General features: G+C 35.7%; 1 protein-coding gene across 10 annotated transcripts in view; it reads right to left on the bottom strand.

Moving 5' to 3' along the window:
- Positions 1-26,318, bottom strand: part of LOC138696915 (semaphorin-1A) — a 1,424,789-nt gene that overhangs the window by 580,109 nt on the left and 818,362 nt on the right. The gene's annotated exons all lie outside the window — the stretch shown is intronic.

Below are 26,318 nucleotides of genomic sequence, written 5' to 3'. Positions count from 1 at the left end.
ATTTTATGGCCTCTCCAAACATTGAAATTCTTCACGAAGATTTATTGCTAGCAGAGTCCTAACTCTTTTTACTGAAAGGCGGTTTCCAATTCCAGTTTTTACAAGATTAATGCAACTAAATCCTAGATCACAATTTACAGTATGCGATGGAATTGTATAAATCAGCGTTTTTCAAACTATGGTCCGCGGACCACCTGTGGTCCTCGAGGTCTGCCCTTGTGGTCCTTCACGAAAGACAGAAGACAAAATAAAATTCGAACGAATTGCGTATCACACTATAGCTTAAAATCTCAGAGTTTGGAAATGATACATGGCAATCGAATTTCACTTTTTCTTCCAGTACTGACATTTTATGAAATTTATTACCCTATCCGTGTATCGACTTCCCACTCTACTCTCAGCAACAAAAGAGGCATTTAAAGCACTATATACGTGGTGTTTCTCGACATCTTTTCCCTGCACATCTGGCGCCGCGCCTGTAATCCAGCCAGGGACCACCCGAATTCGTAACAGAGGACCGAAGTACCGAACCTTAATTCAATTTTAAAATATAAGTATACTGGTATTAAAATATGCTACGAAAATGGTAAATTTGCTTTCGAAGGGAACAAGAGTAAGGTGGTCCGCGGAACTGTACTGACTTTAAAAAGTGGTCCCCACTTCAAAAAGTTTGAGAAACGCTGGTATAAATCAATTAGAAGAAATTGTCCACTTCACTTGTTAACTAACATGAATTGTACAGGCTCTTTGAAATCCATTCCTAAACAAGTACCTTCTTGAACATTGCCCATGCCATTAGCATTTCATTTAAATTCAGATTCTCCAGAACTTATTAGTTCATGCACATCTCTGATTTTATCTTCTCTATTTCGTTTCTAAAAGTCCAATGTGGTTGTGGCATTTTTGCACATTTACATCGAAAGTTTTTAGAAGTGGAGTAGCAAAATGCGACAAATGCGATTGTGACTAAATTACTGTTAGTATTTAGGAATGAAATTGCTGCGATGACAATGTATACTTCTCTCTAGTGTATAAATTAAGTCGTTTTCCACTTTAGCATGAGGCTTTCACACCTGCGACAATAAAGTTGCATATTGTTGAGGTTATAAAATTGCTATGACGACAGCGCTGCTAGTGCGTTTTAATTTCATAAAAACAAAACTAAAGTCATGTGGTGTGTAAGTTTGCATTTCAACGGGTTGTACTGCTCAACCAAGCTTACTAGTATGCGCCAGACACATCAAAGAAAGATCGTTCTGGGCATTTAAACTAATTTTCACAGGTCAGAGGAGACGTTCCACAGTTGGGAACCTGGAAAATCGTTGGTTGTTTTCCTTCCATAATAATTACGTGAATGGCAAAGAAAGTTAAAAAAAAAAAAAGCTGGAAAGTTAGAAAGTTAAGAATATACCAATTCAAATATAATCAGTAATTAATAGATTTATAGAAACAATGATATAGTATAGTATAGTATAGTATAGTATAGTATAGTATAGTATAGTATAGTATAGTATAGTATAGTATAGTATAGTATAGTATGTTCTTGACCCTACTATCCGTTTCGAAAGAAACATAAATCAGGCCACCGAAGTTGATATTGAGAAGAAGTCCATATATGAACCTTGTCTGCCTTATCTTTCTCAAAAGTACAACGTCCCTCTTAAACAATGGTCTGTCATTGGTTTGCTGTTTGGCAGTAGAGGTTCAATTACAAAATTCACATGGAATTATCTTAAGGAACTTCACATTCCTTTTGATTATGTAATGTCTATTCTTATAGGTATTATCAAGGATTCTCTTCAAATATTACATCATCATCTCTATTTCAATTAATCCACTTATATTTGCCTTCAACAATTAACTTTCTTTTTTCTTTAATGTATCACATCACATTATATTGCACATGTTTATTGTATTCAGGACCCTTGCGGTCACCCAAATTCTTCGAGCTGATGTCTATAATTTAGAAAAATATATAGTATAGTATATAGTCTATATATTTAACCTGGTAGAAATAAGGTCATAAGGCCTTCTCTTCCCTTCTACCAGGGGATTACAACTACAATATTAAGAATACAATTACAATTATAATTGCAATTCATATTAAATTTAAAAATACAATAAAAATCAAAGTACTGAAGGATTAACTGATTAATAAAGGGTAGACAGTTTACTGTAGAAGTTAAGAACAAAGAAATATTTCTTTTTTTACTTAACTAAAAATTAAACTTAGAATACAATTATACAGGGTGTTTCCGAGGTGGTGTTACAAACTTTCAGGGATGATAGCGAAGGACACATGTATCAATTTTAGATAAGGAACCCTGGTCCGGAAGTGACTGAGTCGAAAGTTACAAGCAAAAATAGTTGTGTGGAAATGAAATAATTTTATTCCTCTGTACACCTTATTTATGTGTATTTATCTGTACATCTTACACATACTGTATTCATCTGACGTTGTTTACGTTGTCTACTTACAGTATTCCATTCAGTGCGCTGTCTGAGGGATGGGGACAGGAAACTACACTAAAGCAATGCAGATAAAGCGTAATGTGTAACGGACATGGTCGGTCCTGATATGCACGTCTGTAGACAGCAGTGTATGTATACAAGTTGCAGTGTCCAGTTGATCAGTCCTAGTGAAATGGAGGAGTACACGAGAGCGGAATAAGCAGACCTGATTTTCGAATACGGATGAGCCAATGAGAACAGTAGACAAGCTCACAGATTCTATCCGGGCAAGTACCCACGTAGAAGACATCCGGCTCATGCCATTTTTCCATGACTGTTCCAAAGGTTAAGGGAAGGAGGGCACGTGGTGTCAAATTACAATTCCATTTCCACACAACTATTTTTGCTTATAATCTTCGACTCAGTCATTTCCGGACCAGGGTTCCTGATCTCAAATTGATACATGTGCCCTTCGCCATCATCCCTGAAAGTTTGTAACACCACCTCGGAAACATCCTGTATAGTGATGAAATTACGGGATATTGAAACATTTTGTGTTAGAATAACTATTTACAAGAAGCCATGTCTGAACGAGTCTCAATTACTGACCAAGTGCCTAAAAAGTTTGTGTTTGAATTCAGTTTTATTTCGACAGTCCCTGATGCTAGCAGGTAGCGAATTCCAGAGTTTTGGGAGTGCTATTGTGAAAGAGGATGAGTATGAGGAAGTGCGATGGGATGGTTTGAATTGAATAAAATAATGATGGCTTGATAATTTATTATTACTTTGCATAATCATTCTCATTTATATCATATTATTACACCAAATAAACCTCTCAATTGTATTTTTTTACAGCATACATTTAAATTTTTGGCGCTTATTTCAACAGTTTTTACTGCATAGTTGCATAAATATTTTTATTTTCACGTTTTTTAGTGCATAAAGTTCCGTGGTCTGATAATGAGCAAATACATGACTTTCAAATTTTCATACTTACTTACTGGCTTTTAAGGAACCCGGAGGTTCATTGCCGCCCTCACATAAGCCCGCCATTGGTCCCTATCCTGAGCAAGATTAATCCATTCTCTATCATCAAATCCCACCTCCATCAAATCCATTTTAATATTATCTTCCCATCTACGTCTCGGCCTCCCTAAAGGTGTTTTTCCCTCCGGCCTCCCAACTAACACTCTATATGCATTTCTGGATTCACCCATACGTGCTACATGCCCTGCCCATCTCAAATGTCTGGATTTAATGTTCCTAATTATGTCGGGTGAAGAATACAATGCGTGCAGTTCTGTGTTGTGTAACTTTCTCCATTCTCCTGTAACTTCATCCCTCTTAGTCCTAAATATTTTCCTAAGCACCTTATTCTCAAACACCCTTAACCTATGTTCCTCTCTCAAAGTGAGAGTCCAAGTTTCACAACCGGTAATATAACTGTTTTATAAATTCTAACTTTCAGATTTTTTGACAGCAGACTGGATGACAAAAGCTTCTCAACCGAATAATAACAGGCATTTCCCATATTTATTTTGTGTTTAATTTCCTCCCGAGTATCATTTATATTTTGTTACTGTTGCTCCAAGATATCTGAACTTCTCCACCTCTTCAAAAGATAAATTTCCAATTTTTATATTTCCATTTCGTACAATATTCCAAATTAATATATTTCTCCGCAAACCATTATGCTGAATACAAATAACACTTACGTAATCTACTTGGAATCAACGTTATGCGCTGTGAGTAAAATATTTTTTAAGTAGGAAACATGTATTGCTTTGAAAGAAGTCAAAGGTACGTACATCTCAGTCATGGCTGTCTAAATAAATTATCAAGTATTGGCTTTCAAAGTTCATACATTAATGATTTCTTTCAACTCGATACTACAGTATATAGTAGACTATGACTGAGCAAAAAAAAAAAAAAAAAAAAAGCTTCATTTTATTTCTATAATTACTTTAAAGTCCTTTTAACTTATATTGCAGTGAAAACTTTACAAAAAAAAAACAGAAATATTAAAACGTTTAGCAAGAACGAGCCATAATGAAAACAAGTTAATTTAAAAACAAAACAAATCCTTTCATCCATTTCAAATAATTCAATTTAACGAGCAAACAAAGAGAACTGTGTGTCCTCAGAGGGAAGCAGAAAACTATTGCAACATAAACAGCCGTTTAAAAGTGTAAAAAGATGAAAAAGAATATTAAAAATCCAGCTTATTTACCAGCTGGACTGACAGAGGGATGGGACGTGGTAACTACTGGTTCACCATCAGTCAAAAAGAATAAAAAGGGAGGGAGAGGAGTCAAAATTCAGGATTCATATGGTGAGTTGCCCATTCTTTTGAGCTCGAAACCTGGAAGCAGCAAAAAACAAAAAAACAGAACTCGAGAGTAACATCACAAAATAAAACGCGCAAATTCGTAGAGTACATCATGAAACTGAACACGCTTATGGGATTAAGTGCACGGCGGCTTCCACGGGAGCGGGGGGGGGGGAATACAGCCTGTTAAGCCATACCATTACCCACCTCCCAATGAAACTAAGGCAACCAGATTTTCAAAGCAAATAAACACTGTAAAATGTGACATTAATTCCGCATTTTGTTGAAACAAACGTGCATCTGCGGAATAAATCAGGGGTACCCGAAACAGTTTCTTTGGCCAATAAATGGCACAGAAAACATTTACATTACTACAAGTTGATTTTACGAAAATCACACGTTTTACGTGTTTTTAACAATTTATTCAATTCGTTTGTCATATTGTCAATAACATTCTCTTTTCGTTTGAATACTTCCACTAATGTACAGAGTGTAACTGAATCATTTTCAAAATTTGGGGGATATACAGGATGATACGGTGAAGATTTTTCAACAGTAATCTCACTAGAGGTTTTGATTTATCTAGAGAAAATCACAATTCGAGTGGGATTTAATTGACTATTACACGATTAGAACAAAGTATATAAACATTAGAAGTAACAAAGTACTCCAATACAATAAAATATTAATTGGCTTATGAAAATACAACTGTCTTCAAAATAATGTATTACTGTACCATCTCAACATTACGCTAGATGGCAGTAGTGTTTTATGATTGTGTGTTCTTGTTATCAGTTGTGCCAACTGTGGAATCTTCATTGAACTCATTGTGGACGGTTACTAGTCAAGAAGGTTTTGTTGATTCACTTTCATTTTTATTAAAACATTTGCATTCCACTTCAATCAGCCGGATCCCAGTAATCAACGTCACTTGATAGATGATTTTCAATAAATCTTAGTAGTAAACAATCTCTGATACGTGACTATCCATAATATCATATAGCAGAAGCTATAACAAACATAACCTAAATAATATAAACAAGTGTTAGAAAATTTTTAATTAGGGATGATTAAATGAACAAGAAACGTTTTAATTAACGATGATGAAATAACAATAAACATGAATAATTTTAAAAGAAACAGTTATAGAAAGTACAATTTTCAAATTTGAATGTTTTAGTGGTTGGTGGTTCAGTTGATGTTATATTGGACGTGTGGGTAAAAGAAGTGAACTCGTTGATGTACATGGTGTATCCCTCAACTTATTCAGGATTTCCGAATGGTGCTCTTCATATATGACCAGTGATCTTTATTAATTCTTGTTCTTGAATGCCAATGCGAGTCATATTTGAAAGTGCTGTGCATCGACTGGAGTGGTTTGTAATTTTTTGTTTTTTTGACGTCCAGATCAGTGCAGTTTGAAATGTTGGCAAATAAAGAAACAAATGCTAGGGTAGTGATAAAAAGAAACATGTGCTAGGGATACGATAAAATTGTGCGATAAGCAGCCATGATTAGTTGAAAGACGTCCTTTTGTACCTTTTTATTGGTCAAAAGTAGTGTGACGTAGTAAAAGTGTAATAGTCATCAAGAAACCCACAACCACTGCCACCGGATATTTACCCATTAGCAGTGTGAATAAGTACATACATAACCAGACATAAGAATTGGAGTATCTACAGCACTGTGAGTGTTGCTTTTCCTGTTCTTGTGATGACGAATTTTCTACGCATTCAATAGGCTAATTAAAACATCAGTGTAGTGTGAAGAACTCTGACTTTTACATTAAATATTCAAAGTGACGATGGCTGAGTTTTGGATTCGCAGTAACTACTACTACTACTACTACTACTACTACTACTACTACTACTACTACTACTACCACTACCACTACCACTACCACTACCACCACCACAATACTGCAACAATGATAATACTAGAATAATACAGCATTACTAATACAATACTCCAACAATACCACTAATACAATACTATTATAATACTATAACAATACTAATAAAATATTGCAACAATACTACTACTATAATACTACAGCAATACTAATACAATACTGCAACAATACTACTACTATAATACTTACTTACTTACTGGCTTTTAAGGAACCCGAAGGTTCATTGCCGCCCTCACATAAGCCCGCCATTGGTCCCACTCCTGAGCAACATTAATCCATTCTCTATCATCATATCCCACCTCCCTCAAATCCATTTTAATATTATCTTCCCATCTACGTCTCGGCCTCCCTAAAGGTCTTTTTCCCTCCGGCCTCCCAACTAACACTCTATATGCATTTCTGGATTCGGCCATACGTGCTACATGCCCTGCCCATCTCAAACGTCTGGATTTAATGTTCCTAATTGTGTCAGGTGAAGAATACAATGCGTGCAGTTCTGTGTTGTGTAACTTTCTCCATTCTCCTGTAACTTCATCCCTCTTAGCCCCAAATATTTTCCTAAGCACCTTATTCTCAAACACCCTTAACCTATGTTCCTCTCTCAAAGTGAGAGTCCCAGTTTCACAACCATACAGAACAACCGGCAATATAACTGTTTTATAAGTTCTACCTTTCAGATTTTTTCGACTACTATAATACTACAATATATAATTAATTTCGAAAAAAATGTCTTCCAGGCATCTTGGGTTGCCAGAAACACAGAATAACATTACACATACAAGAATAATAACTGATTACAGTAAATAGATTACTCAAATTTACGTGAATATGGAACATGAATTTTAGGAGTAATAACAATACTGCAACAATACTACTACTATAACACAACAATACTAATGCAATACTGCAATAATACTATTACTGCAACACTACAATACTAATACAATACTATTACTATAACACAACAATACTGCAACAATAGTACTACTATAACAATACTAATATAATAGTACTACACTACTACTATAATTCTACAATATTACAACAATACTGTCCACACCTGTGGAGTAACGGTCAGCGCGTCTGGCCGCGAAATCAGGTGGCCCGGGTTCGATTCCAGGTCGGGGCAAGTTACCTGGTTGAGGTTTTTTCCGGGGTTTTCCCTCAACCCAATATGAGCAAATGCTGGGTAACTTTCGGTGCTGGACCCCGGACTCATTTCACCGGCATTATCACCTTCATCTCATTCAGACTCTAGATAACCTAAGTTGTTGATAAAGCGTCGCAAAATAACCTACTAAAAATTACAATACTACTACTACCGCCACTGCCATTACTGCTGGTTGGTTAGTGACGTATATTTAGCCATTTACAACAAATTAACGAGTCATACGAATTTTCCTTTATACGAGATTTTTCACGTGACGACGAAAGTGGAAACGTTGCGAAGTTATTTTCACTTCTTTCATCATCAATGGAATATGGGGAGAGATGACAGAACCCACTAAACCAAGGCTGGGCCACGTGTTCTGTTGAAGTGCCTAATAAAAACCACGAGACACTGAAACCCACTGCCTGTGTGGTGGTGAGGCACTTTGCATTTTGTCACTGCAAGGGGACAATCTCATCCTGGCGGTAATGAGATGCACGCTCCAGGAAAGGGAGTCCCACAATACCCATTGTGGAGGAGGATGGTGGGTGGACTCTTGGATGCGGTAGTGCGGAGTTCGCTTCCTAACGCCCCCTCCTGTACCGCGGCGCGGGCGTCCCGTATGAACTATCACGGCTTCATCGGAACAGGTTCTGCGACCTCAATAACTGAAGATGCTCCAGCAGTGAATAACCTTTCAACGGTTTTCATGTGCAAGTACTCACGTTTTAATTGCGAACTAAGGAGTCGCCGCGAAATCAAACTTGCAAAGAATACTCTTCTCTCTTCCTGAGTTGACTATACATGTACGGTGATTTCAATGCTCCAGTTTCAATGTTCAATACAGAATTTTCACATCACATTATGAAATGCAACTTCCGACGCCACTGCAATACGTACCAGCTATTTTTAAGGGTATATGTACGTGAACGACCACAAATATTATCAGAAAAGCAGGCTCTAAATTTCTAAAATTTTATGAGAAAATGAACTCACAATTGGACAAAAAATACAAGGTACCACAACAAGACTTATTAGAACTTAAATATCTGATAAAGGTATAAAAAAGGTTACTTACTTACTTACTTACAAATGGCTTTTAAGGAACCCGAAGGTTCATTGCCGCCCTCACATAAGCCCGCCATTGGTCCCTATCCTCAGCAAGATTAATCCAGTCTCTACCATCATATCCCACCTCCCTCAAATCCATTTTAATATTATCTTCCCATCTACGTCTCGGCCTCCCTAAAGGTCTTTTTCCCTCCGGCCTCCCAACTAACACTCTATATGCATTTCTGGATTCGCCCATACGTGCTACATGCCCTGCCCATCTCAAACGTCTGGATTTAATGTTCCTAATTATGTCAGGTGAAGAATACAATGCGTGCAGTTCTGTGTTGTGTAACTTTCTCCATTCTCCTGTAACTTCATCCCTCTTAGCCCCAAATATCTTCCTAAACACCTTATTCTCAAACACCCTTAACCTATGTTCCTCTCTCAGAGTGAGAGTCCAAGTTTCACAACCATACAGAACAACCGGTAATATAACTGTTTTATAAATTGTAACTTTCAGATTGTTTGACACTAGACTAGATGATAAAAGCCTCTCAACCGAATAATAACACGCATTTCCCATATTTATTCTGAGTTTAATTTCCTTCCGAGTGTCATTTATATTTGTTACTGTTACTCCAAGATATTTGAATTTTTCCACCCCTTCGAAGGATAAATCTCCAATTTTTATATTTCCATTTCGTACAATATTCTGGTCACGAGACATAAAAAAGGTTACTAATAAAATTATTTAGAATTCACTTTTTTACTTTAAGTTAAATTTTCCAAAATTTGAAACATTTCACAAATATTATTTCATAACTCCACAACCGATAGAGATAGAATTCTGAAATTTTGTACACTGATTTAACATGCATTTATGCAAAAGGTAGACTACATTAATGCCCATTTCTTTGAAAACAGAAAAATTAAGTCACAAAACATTATGTAAATTTTAATATATTTTATGTAGAAAATAAAAAATTAATTCTATTAAAATAAACAAATCTACATGTCTGAGAGTAGTCTACTTTTCAGAAATAAGTGTTTATTACATGCAGGAAAAATATTAAAGATGTCAGAGAGACCATAACAATGTTATGGTTACCAAATGACGTAACTGCAGATTTTTTTTTTTTTTTTTTTTTTTACTTTGACAAAACTGGTTTGAAAAATATTATTAGTAATCTTTTATTATACTTTTATCAGATATTTAAATTCTAACAAGTTTTGTTGTGGTACCCGGTAATTTTTGTCCAATTGTGAGTTCATTTTCTTATAAAATTGTAAAAATTTTGAGCCTTCATTTTCTAATAATATTTGTGGTCGATCATGTACATATGCCCTTAAGTAATGTCATTAATTTCAGGAGATTTATTCTTTGAGTTTAATACTATTTTGTTCTTTTTTGCTTTCTTTTCGAGATAAAATTTGTATTATATGAAACATTTCTAGCTGGTATGGGAAAGCCACTGATTGAATTCCCAATATGCTCAGACAATTTAAGAGAGCCGTGTACTGTGGTATTGTGGTAATTAGGGTTGAATATTAGGAACCGATAGGGTGCATTACGGCGGTTTCAAGTTTACTATTAGTTTACCACTCAGTACTCTATCATCAGTGTACCTGCTGAATACTCCGTTCCCCAGTCACTACTGCACCATGCGTAAACAGAGCACCTGCTGAATATTCCGTAAAATTTTTGGAAATATTAAATATATTATTTTCCTCCAATACTGTATCTTGTACAATAATGAAAATTAGTAGTGTAAAACACTGCCCTTTTTCTATATGAAAAAAAAATTTCCTTTCCCCCCCTCCAAAATTCAATTCACTTTGCAGTGATGAAGCGTTTCCCACGTAACTCAAAAACTATCCAACATTCTGTGATAAAATTTTTGTGTGTATTTATGCATGTCATACCTACAATATGATGCAAGATCACTGCCCTACCTTTGATAGATTTTCTGATAAAAAAATAAATTCACTTTAAAAATGGTCAAATATTAGTATTTTCTTCTAACACAAAAAAAAAATATTTTTTTAAGGAATGTAGTTGAAAGAGCATGATATTGTAAACATGAGTTTCAGTAATAAAATAAAAGAGAGAGAACATGAAAAAGTTAACAAGTTTATGAGTTATGAGGGTAATACTTCATCACTGCACAGTGAACTGCCACCATTTTTAATTCTGAAAAAAAAATATTTTTTTTTTAATCGTATAGCAGGAGGACAGTGTTTTACACATACCAATTTTCATTATTCTAAAAGATACAGTAATGGAGGAAAAAAATGTTGAATATTTCCAAAAATTTTGCTGCTGTAAGCTGTACCTAATCCCTTAACACATTTTGTACAGATATTTTTTTGAACTAACATATACGTATTTTTTTTTTTCAATTTCTACTTACAATTTTAAGCATATTACTTTAGTTCTAGCATTTATGTAACTGGAAATGCCCCAACTACGGGTATTTGCTCTTTTCGGTGCTCGTGGTGGTGAAGTTCATGATGGTGATGGTAGTGGTGGTGGTGATTTCAGTGGTGGTTATTGTGGTGAGTGTGAAGGACGTGGTGGCGGCAGTGGTGGTCGTAGAGGCAGTGGTGGTCTTGGCAGTGATGATTCTGATGGAAGGTGAGGTGATAATCGTGGTTGTTATGATGGTAATTTTAGTTATGTGGTAAGGGTTATGACGATTATGATTATATAGTAGTAGTAGTAGTAGTAGTAGTAGTAGTAGTACCAGTAGCAGCAGCAGCAGTAGTAGTAGTAGCAGTAGCAGCAGCAGTAGTAGTAGCAGTTAGCAGCAGTAGAAGTGGTAATAGCAGTAGTAGTAGTAATAGTAGTAGTAGCAGCAGTAGCAGTAGTAGAAGTAGTAGCAGTAGTAGAAGTAGTAGTAGAAATAGTAACAGTAGTAGTAGCAGTAGTAGCAATAGTAGAAGTAGTAGTAGCAGTAGAAGAAGTAGTAGTAGTAGTAGTAGCAGTAGAAGTAGTAGCAGTAGAAGTAGTAGTAGTAGTAGTAGTAATAGTAGTAGCAGTAGTAGAAGTAGTAGTAGCAGTAGTATAAGTAGTAGTAGTAGCAGTAGTAGAAGTAGAAGTAGTAGTAGTAGTAGTAGAAGTAGTAGCAGTAGTAGCAGTAGTAGAAGTAGTAGTAGTAGCAGCAGTAGTAGTAGAAGTAGTAGTAGTAGCAGTAGTAGTAATACTGGTAGTAGTGTTAGTAGCAGCAGTAGTAGAAGTAGTAGTAGTAGCAGTAGTAGTAGAAGTAGTAGCAGTAGTAGTACTGGTAGTAGTGTTAGTAGCAGCAGTAGTAGAAGTAGAGTAGTAGTAGTAGTAGCAATAGTAGTAGTAGTAGTAGTAGCAGTAGTAGTACTGGTAGTAGTGTTAGTAGCAGCAGTAGTAGAAGTAGTAGTAGCAGTAGTAGTAGAAGTAGTAGTAGTAGTAGCAGTACTGGTAGTAGTGTTAGTAGCAGCAGTAGTAGAAGTAGCAGTAGTAGTAGTAGTAGTAGTAGTAGTAGTAGTCTAGTAGAAGCTATTTGTGCTTCCTGTTTGCTCTTTCTGCTGAGCATTAGCTGCTCCCAAAATGTGAGACACGTTCATTTGACGGACTTGTGTGTTTTTGCGTCGGCCGTGTAAATCCGAAGCACTCGGCCCGCCAGCGTTAAGAAAGTGCAACAGAGATGTGCGTCGGACTCTGATTTATCTGCACTTGGGGTGGGCGTGTCTACCATCCATCTCTGTCCTTTCCCCTGTTCTCTTCCACCTATCGCTTTTGCATCTATCCACCCCTCTCCCCACATATTGCCAAGTCTCTCTTTCTTTTCTTGCCTAATGTCTTCGCATCTTCAGCCCTCTGTGTTTCATTACGAAACATTTTTTGTTCATTTGCTTTCCCATTTGTTTACTTAAGAATTCTGTTCTTTTGCAGCCTTTATCATAGTTTTATCTTACTTTGCACAACTTTTTCTCACTCTATGTTCTTCCTCTCTCTCTCCTTGTGCTCTGTCCATGGCACTTGCAAATTACCTTCAAGATTTCTACATAATATTATGCCTTAACGACGGGCTCAAGCAGCGCCTTCTGTAGGAGAAATCGTGTATTACTCAAGCTCAGATAAATTAGCTTATTCAACTCCCCCAACTGATCTCGACTGTAGATGTTAGCAGAGCTATTCCTGCTACGGATAATTTGTAATTACAGCGTCTTTTGCACTTCGGTTATCAGATGGCTGCATATGTGTTGCCACTCCTATTTCAATTTCTAAACGGTTACCCAAGTCTTGGAACATAAATTTTTATATCAATTCAATTCTAAGCGAGGCCATATCAATTAAACTTTACGAGGAAAATGTTTGAGGGCGAAAATTATACAGAAGTTGCTGACATTGAAACTTGGGTGAAAGGTCAACTGTTTTGATCTCGTGTAGAAAGGTTAGAAATTACGACAAATCTTAAAATCTTATAATCAGAATCACAAAGAAAGCACGAGTTCCTGTAATTCACTGCGACAAATTTACTTAGTGGCTCACCAATATCAATTTCAAATAAAGTATACAGACGTCACATTTGACTGATTCACCATAAATATGTAAGGTTATTCAAAAGTAAGTTTCCATTTTGAAATGGCAATAAGTTTGTTTATTAATGTACACATAAATAAAACTACTGTACTCAAAATAAAATACAATATAGATTATTTTACAAATAGGCTGTATCATCATTTTTAAATCCATATTTAAAACAGATTTTCTTAAAAACTGAATAATTCAAGACATATTCACCAACACAATACAATGAAAACTCCGAAACAAATTTCTTACAAAGGCTCTATTGCTATGAAAAACAGAAACGCAACTAACTTAAGCATCAACCTATTACTTTAAGGCAGGCATGTCAATTGAAGCCCACAGGAGCAAGCGCGCGCTTTAGAGCCCGGGAGAGCCTGAGCGCTTTACAGCGGAAAGGAAAGAGACAGAAGAAAGAGGTGGTATATGCCGCTTGGTCGAGCTATATTCAGGGATGGTCAGCACTGATTCAATAGATAAAGGGAAGAGAACTTATTAAAACTGTATCCATGTTAATTTTTAGATTTGCCTGAGAAGTATAAGTGCATTATAAGAATGTAAGTTTTAATTTTAATGCTCATTTTTCACAAGTTTGATTTTTTATTCAAAAGAAATATTTTCTCAACTTTTCGTATAGAAAATTGAAATTTTCAGGTATAGGCCTATTTATTTAGTAGCCTTACAGAATGTTTTCGTAAATCTAATATACCGTATATACGTATTACTGAAGATAGTGTATTGAAAATTTTGAAAATATTCGCATGGAAATTGTTTGTAAGGAAATGAATTAACAAAGCAACTACTGTTACATCATAAGCAAAAGATATGTGCCCATGTGTTGTAAAAATGTCAGCTCTATAGCTTCAGCAGATTTCGAGAAAATAATTTAATATTCTGATGATAGGAAGTTGCTCACAAATATCACCTTAAAAGCATAATGCGATAAGAGTTTTGTTATGTAATATTAGTTACACTTAAAACAGACACAGTACCTAGGTAACTTTGCTTTGTACTGTAATATTGTTTTGATTAGTTTATTGATTACTTTTGTAAGGCTAAAGATACCATCAATATAAATTCCAACTTATCATGTCATACTTAATCTCTTTCTTTATGAATGGTGTGTTTCATCCACTTAATACACTATGGAATTTAAGTGAATATTCCATCTTAACTCTCTATTATGTTATTAAGATTTAAAACACAAGTGCAATATTAAGAAATCATTGTTAGTACTTTTGTTTTGCAGACAATATAGATACTATTAAACAGAAAGAAGTCATATAAAAATAACGACATAAAATTTCACGTTCCGTTTGAAGTTTGTGCACCACTGTTTTCTTAATCCAACAGGTTGCTTATTTATATACACAACCCTTCCTCTTTCCATACTTAGCGCTTGCTGCCCGCGCACGACGTCAAGGTCAGAAAAATGCGCTTGCTTTGACATCACTGCTTTAAGAGCTGGAGAACGAGCCGCCACTGCTGGTGCGCTATTCTCGTCTGCTATAAACGCAAATGTAAATTCTTGCGAGTTGCAGGCTGCAGAGAATGCCGTGCTTTTCGTTAAGTTGCTTCTGTGTCTATTACGAACAAAGCAGTCGTATTGTTGGGTCCGGAAGTTAGTCCGAACTTGCAGGACGGTCCATTAACATATGACGGATGAGGGGCGTGGAGGAGGGGAAGGGGGAAGGGGGAAGGATACGTGCATAGATTCGTATTCCAGCTCGCGTGAGCTGGTGCATACCACTGGGACTAAATTAATTTCAGAAAAAATAGGGCGAGGAGTGTACCACTGAATTTCTTGCTTCGTTATTAAATGAGTATATTTCTAACCAAACAATTTTAAACGCAAAGGAATTTTATATCTGGGTTTTTTACATTAAGAAAAACCTATTACAAACGTCGGGTTCTTTATGTGGCTGCAGTATTTGCGACACGTGAACCTTCATTAGCATAAAACTTTCATTCCATTCCACGTAAAGTGATAGAGAGTCACGATTCGGAAGTCCTTCAAAGGTTTGGAATACTTCATACCAAGTTATATCCTGTAACTCAATCGCAAATTTACCTTGTAGCTCTCATGGTGACGGTCATTTTCTTTCTGTAGACGTGATGACGGAATTGTTACGATTACAAAAAGATTAAACTGTAGGATTTCTATGCTCTAGAACAGAGTTCAAACTCTGGTGAAATCCACAAAGTCTCGTGTTAAACAAGGACGAAATTAAAGCAGGTGTACTGTATTTATTTACATTCCATGGTATTCATACATCGCTTCACAGCTAGAGGAACATGTCAAAAAAAATCTTAATAGTGCTACCAAGTCTTAATTCATTTTTAAGTAAGTTATTTTACGACGCTGTATCAACATCTTAGGTTATTTAGCGTCTGAATGAGATGAAGGTGATAATGCCGGTGAAATGAGTCCGGAGTCCAGCACCGAAAGTTGCTCAGCATTTGCTCAAATTGAGTTGAGGAAAAACCCCGGAAAAAACCTCAACCAGGTAACTTTCCTCGACCGGGATTCGAACCCGGGCCACCTGGTTTCGCAGCCAGACGCGCTAACCGTTACTCCACAGGTGTGGACCTTAATTCATAGTCACAGCTGGTTAAAATATAAACAGAAGGATTTTACAATATACTAGTATAACACAAAAGGGTTAGTATCGATACTTAATACAAAACAGAAATATTCATGAAGCGTTGTAGAATGTCATAAATTCGCCTACAGAATAGAAGGCGCGACAAATTAGGCACTTCTTTAATTTGATCCTAATTAATCTAATGTTTTCAGTTTGATTTTCTATATCCAAAGGAAGGCTATTAAAAAAATTTACTGCCATATAAGGTACTTCTTTTTTATAACACGACAGACTTACCGATGTAATAGGATATTAATTTTTTATGAGTATTTACGCTATGAACTGCTGAATTAGTTACAAAGTTTTCACTATTACATAGCAAGAATTGTATTAATGAAAATAATATACTGACTACTCATGGGCATTATTTGTAGTTTTTGGAAAATGGCCCTATACGATTCCCTAGATTTGGCACCTACTATTATTCTAATTACTCTATTTTGTAGTAGGAATATAGTGTTATTATCTATAGAATTTCCCCAGAATATTATTCCAAAACTCATTACCGAGTGGAAGTATGCAAAGTATATTGTTTTTAAGGTACTGATATTTACTATCTCTTACACAGATCTAATAACAAAACGTGTTGAATTTAAATGTTGGCGTAGGCTTCCGCGGCTGCTATTCATGGGTTGTGAGTTTCCGGGCTTGTGCCGTGTTGTCTCAGTTGCTAGAGTTGACGTTTCGACCATCCTGCTTAGGTCGTGCTCTCATCCTGTGGTCTCATCCACAACTGTGAGGACGACCACAACAGGATGATAAAAAAACGCCAGCTCTAGCAACTGAGACAACACGGCACAAGCCCGGAAGCTCACAACCCATGTTCAATTTAGTTTGCAAGTTGAGTGGAAGCGAGGTATTCGCTTTCAATCAAGAGTTGACATCCGAAAGGCTGAGAGAGATATCCAGAAATGCTGCTGCAGATGGAGTCCGCCGTCTTCCAAAAATTTGGCAACGTATTGTTGACGTGGCAGGAAACTATATTTGAAGTATGTAATGTCAAAAGTAACCTAAATAAATAATTTAGTGTGAAACAGTAGGGCCCAAGTATGTATGTATGTATTTATTAACACTACAATTGGGTATACACCCGGTGGCAGTGATATATAATATACAATAATTACGATTACATGAAATAAGATAAAATAAAACTAAATGAAATGAAATAAAATAAACGTGAATCTATAAATAGTAGATGCAATAAACCTAGGACTATAATTTAAAAACTATTCTATAATAACGCCTACGATAAGCAAAAGTAAATCTAACTTTTAAGTACTTCTATTTCACCCAACTAAATTTAAATAATTACATATCACCTTAATTAATTACATACCAACTTAATTACATATCTTAATTAATTACATATTACCTTAATTTATTTACATATCAACTAGGCTAAATTACATATCAACTTAATTAATTATATATAAATTCAATTAAGTAAATGACACAACTTAAATAATTACACTGCACCTCCAATTACATTTTGAGTCTAATCTTCTCAACCTTTCCTTAAATGTATTGATTTTAAGAGGACCACCCTGAAAGATTGCCGCAGGTAAGCTGTTCCAGTCTACTATTGTGCGGTTAGCAAAAGAAAATTTTGCCACGTCCGTTCTTTGTTTTCTACATTTAAACTTCCTAATATGATCAGCCCTTCCTAAGTATGATGGTGTTGCTAATCTAGCATTGATGTCGGTCCATGCTTTGTGTCCCATTTGTGCCTTAAACAATGCGGTGAGTCTGGTTTTTCGTCGCTTTGATTTGAGAAGTTCCCACCCTAAGTCTTTTACTATCTCCTTACCATGTCCCTTCCTCATTTTGACATATTTTGCTGCCTTGCGTTGGACCTTTTCTATTGAATCGATTTGGTTTTGTCTGTACGGATCCCAACCTACTGCTCCAAATTCCATAATTGGGCGAACAAGGGTTTTGTACGCTAATTCTTTTGACTTTCGGTTAGATTTCTTCGGAATACGCATAGAGAAATGTAGTGCTTTCCAGGCTTTCCTTGTGGTATTAGTGACTTGTTCCTCCCGACCCAGTTTGTTACTTAAATATATACCTAGGTATTTACAAGTGTTCACTTGTGGCACCGATGTACCATTCAGCTGATATCCGAGACAAATATCTTTATGCGTTCTACAGAAGGATATTGACTTACTTTTACTGACATTGATTTTCATTTTATTTTCTGTTGGCATTACTTTCCGAATGCCCTAGTATTTTAAGAAAAATAAAACTAAGCACTTAGGCCTAACCCTTGTATGAGGTATATTGTGTCAAATATATAGACTGTAGAGAAATACATATCTGGTCCATCACCAGCAAAATGTGCGGAAAAACGACACCCTATCTCTTGACTCTGCTACCAGATATTACAGCAATTCTAGCGAAAACCAAACTAAACAATTAAACAAGTCACCGAATGTTTTGGTATACGATGTACAGTTAAGTACTGCTTTAGTAGGCCTATACACATACAGATCAAATGTTGAGTGCTACAGTTATGCGAACGACATTGTCTCCTCGCTTCGCTAGATATATTGTTATCGTAAAACAAGCCATGCTGTTATATTTTCATAGCACTGCATTTAAAACTGATACGCAAAGCGACGGGCATATTTTATGCTGCTGGTGCTAATTTCCTTGAAACACAACACGACAAGACAAGTCGGTCTGAAATTACTACCATTAGCCAATGCGAACGCTGAAACGACAACAGATTTAAGAGGAACACTCAACAGCGTCAAATCTGTAGCATCCTACGTAATACGTACAATTGGAATTCTGCATCATGAAGATTAATTTCTACTATTTGAGAGATCGCGATACCATGGGCTGAGTGTTACAATCTCCATAGAATAAAAAAAAACACACATAACATTGTGGGTTCTTGACGTAGGATACATTTTTCCTCGCACCGAGTATGGGCACCCGCTCCGAGATCAGGGTATCCACCAATGAAAAATGAAAGGTACCAGACTTGTTGAAAAGAAAGTATTAGATCTGGGAGAAAAGTAATAGATTTATTTTTCTTCCAATTTTATCAATACTTTTTTTTCCTTATTTTGTCTATTAGGCCTATTAATAGGCCTGAATTTAGTGAGTTTCTCTTTCCGCTTATCCATATAGCGGAGCATTGTAGAAAAAAATGAAGCTCTAAAAATAGGAACTTTCCCCAACTTAACCAGAATTTAGACTTTCAATCAACTGTTCTAGGCGTCAGTTCTGCATTATTAAGATATCGACGCAGGTTCACCACTACAAACGAAATATCGACGGTGTTTAGGTAAAAGGGCTTAACCCTCATTTTTTTAATGTGACTTCTTTGTTGTCATTAGTGTAATTACTTAAAATTTAATTACAAAACGTGAAGATATGTTTTTTGACAATTATGTTTATGCTCCTTCATATAAACTGACAACCTAATATTAATGTGTTAAAATTTAATTATAGAAGTTTCTGAAAAATTTGTTTTTCTCTTTTTTGTGGGTAAGCCCTTTTACCTGAACACTATCAATATAAAACGTGGCGAACACAAAACAATAACTTACTTAGAACTGAATCTTAAATTTATATTTCCCCGATTATTTTTAATAGTTAATTCTCTGTAATTCAATTTACTATCCATATTTTTTAAATTGGTTCATTTTATAACGCTTTATCAACTGCCAAGATTATCTAGAGTTTGAGTGAAATGAAGGTGATAATACCAGCGAAATGAGTCTAGTGCCCAATGCAGAAAGTTACCTAGCATTTCTTCTTCAATGGTTGAGGGAAAACCGCGGGGGAAAATCTCAACCAGGTAACTTGTCGCAACCAGGATTTTTTTCTGTTATGTTTTCAATTGAAATATATGCATATTTTCTCATGTAATTTCGGCCAGTGTATGGGACCGGTGCCCACCAAGCATTCGTGATGCACTTGAGTAGATACGATAGGTAGCGAAATCTGGTAGCAAAAGCCAGCTGTAAAGGCTGGGGGAATCATCGTGGTAGCCACATGATACCTCCATTCTGGTTGGATGATCGTCCACCTCTGCTTCGACATGTGAACGTTAGGCCAGCAGCCGGCTGGTCAGTCTGGGTGCTTCAAGGGCTGTGGCGCTACGGATTATTATTATGTTATTATTATTATTATTATTATTATTATTATGTTATTATTATTATTATGTTATTATAATTATTATTAGTATGTTATTATTATTATTATGTTATTATTATGTTATTATTATTATTATTATTATTATTATTATTATTATTATATGAATAATAGTTTACGGAATTAAATAATATAAATATGAAAAGGAACGAAATACCTTAAATAAAAACAATAAAAAATATCAATGACTGAATTACTGATCAAAAATTATTCAATAAACAAAGTAATAAAAAAAATCCCGGGCCCACTTGCTTCACCGTCAGATATGCTAACCGTTAGTCCACAGCGATGTACGAAGTAATAGTAGTAGAAATAGCAGCAGTGGTTGTAGTGGCAGGAGCAGCAGCAGCAGTAGTACCAGCAACAGTGCCAGTAATAGTGCCAACGACTTATTTATGAGGTTTTCAACTGCATAATAATTATTCACAACTGAAATTCAAAGTGGGCATGAAACGGCCAAAGAATTTTGCCCTAAGCCCTCTAGCAGAGATACGATTTTTTTTTGCGTCCCGTAAATCCACGAGTATAACACAAACCTCCCAGTTTAACTGCCTCCAAAAGAAAGCCATGCTAAAGATTTATTGACCTTTAAAATCCATTGCCCTTAGTGAGGTGCGAACCAATGAATTTCAATCCAACGGCCAGCAGGGTAACGCCATAGCACCAAAACAACTGACAATATAAGAATTTACCTTGTTAGTCGTTGTATGCACCGCAGCCAATCTCATACAATTGCACTCAAAATATGGCAATTATTTTATTCAGTGATTGTCCTAAAATCTAATCTATTTTTTTGCGTTGTCACAGCGCAATAAAGCCATAGTTTATAGCCAAATATTAACGCTTTACCCCTACAAAAGCAACAGTTTCATCTCTCAGTGTAGGCGTTAGCAGTAGGAAATGATTTTAGTCCTCGACACAGAAGCATGAAGTTCGATTGATATGGTATCATGATTTAGCAGTTAGTCCCCCTTGTTTGTGTAGTTCGAAACGGACAATTACGTCAGTCCCACCCTCTTTTCACGACATATGGGAACCCGCAGTCGTGTTAAAAATCCGTTACAGGGCTGTTTGTATCCTTGGGGGTTGTATTTTATTAAGGGTGACTTTGGGACGAGTTGTACGTAATATACAACACCAGCCAGTCTAGGATTAGGTGGGGTCGCCTATGTTATAAGAGCTACACTTCCCCACACTGTAGATTACTACGCTGTTTTTATTAGACGTATAAAGAAAGAAAACTGTGAAAATGTCCATCAGCGAGACTGAAAGTTATTATTATGTGGATGAATATATAAAATAAAGAACGGAACATGACCGCCCTTCTAAAATTATATGTTCCGCTGCCACGTATTCAAAATGCTAAACGAAATAAAAATTACGGGCTTCTGCGTCATCATCTTATTCCTCTTCCTCGCGCAGAGTATGCATGAGTTTTAAAATATTGCTGCTCTGTATTTTATGTTCATTTTGAACTGACAAGCCAGAAGGCCTCTCTAACTATAGCAAAGAAAATATGCGGCGTAAAAAATACAAGCAGCAAGTATGTGTGAATTTTTGGAAGAGATGCCTCTTCAATTAGGGATTCCCTTACGTCGTCCTCTAACTAACTAATGAATGAATGAATGAATGAATGAAGGAACGAATGAAATGAATGAATTAATGACTGAACGAATGAATGAATGAATAAATAAATAAATAAATAAATAAATAAATAAAGGAACGAACGAATGAAATGAATGAATTAATGACCGAATGAATGAATGAATAAAGGAACGAACGAATCGAATGAATGAATTAATGACTGAGCGAATGAATGAATGAATAAATAAACAAATAAATAAATAAATAAATAAATAAATAAATAAATAAAGGAACGAACGAACGAATGAAATGAATGTATTAATGACCGAATGAATGAATGAATGCATGAATGAATGAATGAATGAATAAACAAATAAATAAATAAATAAATAAATAAATAAAGGAACGAACGAATGAAATGAATGTATTAATGACCGAATGAATGAATGAATGCATGAATGAATGAATGAATGAATAAAGGAACGAACAAATGAATGAATAAAGGAACGAACGAATGGAATGAATGAATTAATGACTGAACGAATGAATGAATAAATAAATAAATAAATAAATAAATAAATAAATAAATAAATAAATAAATAAATAAAGGAACGAACGAATGAAATGAATGAATTAATGGCTGAACGAACGAATGAATGAATGAATAAATAAATAAAGGAACGAACGAATGAAATGAATAAATTAATGACTGAACGAACGAACGAATGAATGAATGAATAAATAAATAAATAAATAAAGGAACGAACGAATGAAATGAATGAATTAATGACTGAGCGAATGAATGAATGAATGAATGATTGAATGAATGAATGAATAAAGGAACGAACGAATGAAATGAATAAATTAATGACTGAACGAACGAACGAATGAATGAATGAATGAATAAATAAATAAATAAAGGAACGAACGAATGAAATGAATGAATTAATGACTGAGCGAATGAATGAATGAATGAATGAATGATTGAATGAATGAATGAATAAAGGAACGAACGAATGAAATGAATGAATTAATGACTGAACGAATGATTGATTGAATGAATGAATGAATGAATGAATGAATAAAGGAACGAACGAATGAAATGAATGAATTAATGACTGAACGAATAATTGAATGAATGGATGAATGAATGAATGAATGAATGAAGGAAGGAACGAACGAATGAAATGAATGAATTAATGAATGAATGAATGAATGAATGAATGAATGCAGCAAAGAAACAGGTAATCGAAGCCAGAACGTGCGCAAGATTCTTTCGTTCTTACAAAAACTACTAGGGCTGACAGGAATAGCTTTATGTTTTCTTAGGTAATTTCTCTTACTCTGCAATAGAAACAACAAAGTCAAACTGTTTATTTATCAACAGTAATCTCACTAGAGGTTTTGATTTATCCAGAGAAAATCAAAACTCGAGTGGGATTTAATTGACTATTACACGATTAGAAGAAAGTATATAAAGATTACAAGTAACGAAATACTCCAATACTTACGAAAATACAACTGTCTTCAAATGCATTATTGTACCATCTCAACATTACAAATATTCCGCTAGATGGCAGTAGTGTGTTATGATTAGGTGTTTTCCTGATACCAGTTGTGCAAACTATACAATCTTCATTGAACTCAATGCACGATTACTAGTCAAGAAGGTTGTGTTGATTCAGTTTCATTTGTATTAAAACAGTTGCGTTGCACTTCAATTATCAATATACAGTAGGCTATATTAAACAATCTCTGATACGTGACTATCCATAATCTCATACAGCAGAAGCTATAACATAACCTAAATAATATAAATAAGATAAATGATAGGAAAGTTTTAATTAAGGAAGATGAAATAAACACGAATCATTTTAAAAGGTGCAATTATTGAAAGTAGAACATTGGCCGGAGGGAAAAATACCTTTGGGGAGGCCGAGACGTAGGTGGGAAGATAATATTAAAATGGATTTGAGGGAGGTGGGATATGATGGTAGAGACTGGATTAATCTTGCTCAGGATAGGGACCAATGGCGGGCTTATGTGAGGGCGGCAATGAACCTCCGGGTTCCTTAAAAGCCAGTAAGTAAGTAAGAACATTGGCAAACAAACAAATAATTGTTAGGGAGGTCATAAAAACAAACAAACGCTAGGAAGGTGATAAAAATTTTAGGGTAAACAGCCATGATTAGTTGAAACATGTCGTTCCGTACCGTTTTATTGGTCAAAAGTAGTATGACGTATTATCGATCGAACGTATTGAACTTATCATGAATCGATATGCGACTTAGTTCTTATTTCTGCCAAGCAAAGCGCTGATAACCTTAGAGCGAAATTCAAACACGCAAAATTTTGAAATATAAATGTTAATGAAATTATTTTCCTAAATATCCTTTTAAAATAGATAAAATAATCATATACGTCCAGTGAAAACTTACCGTAACGCAATTCCGGACCGTTCCGGCTGAAAAAAACCCTGAATAGGTAATGCCTAACGACATTAAGAGAACATATGTCATTTTTCTCAACTTCAGGTCATTAAAATCCAAACCCTGACCGTAACATATTACAACATCTAATATATTGCACCTTTACGTCATAATTATAAGGTGCAGAAACAAGAGCCGAAACCACTAGATCAAAACAATTGATAAATACTGTAGAAATGAAAACATTAAGGAAAATTGTGGGAAAACAAGACTGGATAAAATAAAAAATGCGTACATAAGGAACCAATGCCAAATACAAGAAATAGGTGAATGGGTAGAAACACGAAGATCACAATGGGCAGCACACATATCAAGGATGCCTGAAGATCGTATGACTGGAATAGTAAGAGACAGCATAGCAGTCGGCAAGAGGAGTCCCTAAAGAAGACGGAGCGACTCCCTGGAACTAACAGGTCTTTAGGCCTACATCAAGAAGAAGAAGAAGACGTCATAATTCCTAGTCGCCAGGCACAACTTCATGGAGCCTTGCAACTAGGTTTGAAGTCAGCACTAAAAAGTTTTTATTTTAGCCTGCAGTTTGCGTGTGAAATCTGAACCTCCTCTGGATGATTAAACTGTTTGCCATAGGGATGGGTGTGGCCGGAAGATGCATTACCAGGAAGAAGAGTGGTGGAATTGGGCGGCGAATCCCCTGGGCAGGATGTTTGTGGTGCCCAATAACGTTCTCCAGAGCAATTGCCAAGTTAACATTCAAATTACAGCATACGTTGATATGGACAAGCAAGAATCCTCCATCTCGTAATATTTCAAGTCGCCCCGGGAAGTGCATTAATATTCAGCAGATAATTAATATTACAACGTCTTTTTAAGTCTTGTAAAGACTAATTACTCAGTGGGTGGTTTGGGTTTGATTCCCGGTAGGGACAGATTCTTACGGCACCAAGAATATCCGTAATGCCCACCCAGGCTTATATAGAACGGAAACGATACCTCTGTGCCCAGTATACATTATTTTCATTACCGCCAGGAAGTGAATGTAGCCCTGAACATGAAGCAATTTAAATAAGCCGTTGTATGTGGAAATCTGCGGGTGCACACACATGCATGTGCACCGACAAAAAAAAAAAAAAAAACACACACTGCGCGACCAAGGGACGAGCCGCATCGGTTTGTTGTCATCAGTTTGTGGTTAAATTACAGGCCTACCAACTTTCATACGTAATGCGAAAGTCTCCCGCAATTAGCTAACGATCTCTGTTCTCTCGCATTGACACGGCAACACTGGTCAACAAAATTAAATATTTCTATCTGTTAAAAGACTAAACATTGTTTACTCTTGTAGACTTTTCGTGCCGATTTCAAATCTATTTACAAAATTCTATCGCTCTAGGTTGAGTAATCGTGACCTCGAAAAAAAACCCAACCAGGTAAACAGCCCAAGCGGGAATCGAACCCCGCTCGAGCACAATTCCGAATCAGTAGACAAACTCACTACCTTCTGAGCTACGTCTTGGTGACACTAATTTTTGTAACAGTATTAATCAACTATTTCAGTAATGTATTGGATTTTGTGCGAGATCGTGCGTATTTCCGCACAAAACCCATCCGCGGAAAGTCTAAAATTCCACATTCAGTATTCCCAACCTAACACTCATAACAATTTCCCTCTTCTTACCGCTTAAGTGACATATTGATTTTACTGCTTTAGGCTTTTAACATATTATTTTTAGAGACGTTCAATATAGTAATAATTATAAATTGGAAACTTACCACTGCAATTTCACCTAAATTGCACTGTTAATTATTGTTTTTAAATATTTGCAAAAATTAAGTAAACTCTACAACTCCACTAAAGTTACTGCATTCGTGATGCAAGTAACATTAAGGAAGCCGTGAAAAAATCAACAAGATTCGAGACTCATCATAGACTGGGGGAAAAAAAAGACAGACACGGCCTGCTGGAGTAAGGTAAACACAGAAAACATTTTAAAGCAACAATGTTGAAGATAGATATTT

The sequence above is a fragment of the Periplaneta americana genome, chromosome 3, assembly GCF_040183065.1.
Source record: "Periplaneta americana isolate PAMFEO1 chromosome 3, P.americana_PAMFEO1_priV1, whole genome shotgun sequence".
Classification (NCBI taxonomy): Eukaryota; Metazoa; Arthropoda; class Insecta; order Blattodea; family Blattidae; genus Periplaneta; species Periplaneta americana.
This window is presented reverse-complemented; position numbering and strand designations above follow the sequence as displayed.